We start from the raw sequence: 1,517 nt of genomic DNA, 5'->3' as shown, positions 1-1,517 counted from the left end.
CACACTCCTAGAAACAAATTTTTAGTAATAATTTATTGGGAGTTTACTCTATGCCAACAACATTACTATCAGCTAAATTTAGAGTTTTGGTACTCTAAAAGTATCTCAAACAAACTGTGGGAGTAAATACTAGTAGACCCATTTCCAGCCAACAACACTGAGACTTCTGTGAGACGGAGGGACTTGCCCAAGGCCACACAGTGAGTAAATGGGCTGAAGGAATTTTACTTCACCTCCCTATGTCATCAAACCTCATGAATATACTGTTTCAAAACACAACATCAACTAGCTGCCATTACTAAGTTCTTATAACATATTTTGACCTATGCAACTAATTCTCATGATAATTCTGTGAAATAGACATTATTACATTTATATTACAGACGTGGAGACACCCGAGGCTTAGCGACATGACTACTAGAATCAGACCCAGGATTCATATCTCATACCCTAACTCCACCACATTGCCCTCTATTAGAGGCCATAAATCCACCAGACTTCACAGTCATAGAGCCCTCGCTTCCCTTTTGTACACGAGGTTGTCTTGGAGTTCCTTTGCCAAATTCTTTCCTAGAATAGCAGCAGTATACCTTGGTTTTGCTTATTGAAATTCTTATCACATTCACCTATTTGGGAAAAATGTATGTTTATGTGTAGGTGATTAATGAAAACATGCAGAGAAAACTATAGAAGCAGTCTACTTCCTCACTAAACATTAAAAAATGATGTTCCCCGGGCTCTGTCCAGGTAGCATAGGGGAGCATAGGGCTCTGCCCCATGATGTACAGTCCCTTTCCACAACATTGGAGAGAAAGCCGGGCCTTGACTCTGCGCCTGTATGTTCTACAACTTCTCAGAGTCCTGTGGACAATGACTGGGGAGATAAACCATGCAGTAAACAACTAGTACACTAAAAAAAAAAAATGATATTAAAGTCTACCAAATCCCATATAATGCTTAACTTTGATAAACTTTGATTTCTCTCTAGAAAAAAAAAGTAAAATATTTTCTGCCTTTAAATGTTAAATACCTATAGCAATACTCTTGAGAAAGGTAAGATTTATGTATAATTAAATTATACCTTAAATACAGATAAGTTTACAATTGAAGTTCAAGAAAGTAGATGAGGTTAATATTGCAAAATATTAATACAATTTAATATAGGTGATGAAAATATGGGTTATATATTCTTTCTATCCTTATTGTAGTTGAATTTCTCATAATAAAGAGTAAAAAAACAAAGTTTATGATTTGATATTATGTGCTTTCCCTCTAAAAATAATTTTCCTTTGAAATACTTCCATTATTTACTACGGCAAAATAATTTACTTCAAAATATTTTTATCAGATGTAATTCTCAAAAATCATCAGATCCCAACCTTTAAAAGATCATTATAAGCCAAATCAAACTCTCACTGCAGTGAAAGCATAAAATCTGTCATTTTTACTTTCAAGCCTTATTAACCATGCTGACTTTGAGTAAAGTATTAAATTCATATGTGATTTATTATCAAATG

At 34.0% G+C, this 1,517-nt stretch overlaps 1 pseudogene; it reads left to right on the top strand.

The window, feature by feature from the left end:
* The first annotated feature begins 719 nt into the window (after positions 1-719).
* On the top strand, positions 720-904 carry LOC132228960 (small nucleolar RNA SNORA73 family; annotated as a pseudogene).
* The last annotated feature ends 613 nt before the right edge of the window (positions 905-1,517 follow it).

This window comes from Myotis daubentonii, chromosome 2 (assembly GCF_963259705.1).
Source record: "Myotis daubentonii chromosome 2, mMyoDau2.1, whole genome shotgun sequence".
In the NCBI taxonomy this organism is placed as follows: Eukaryota; Metazoa; Chordata; class Mammalia; order Chiroptera; family Vespertilionidae; genus Myotis; species Myotis daubentonii.
The sequence above is the reverse complement of the archived record's forward strand: the minus strand, read 5'-3'. Positions and strand labels throughout refer to the sequence as shown.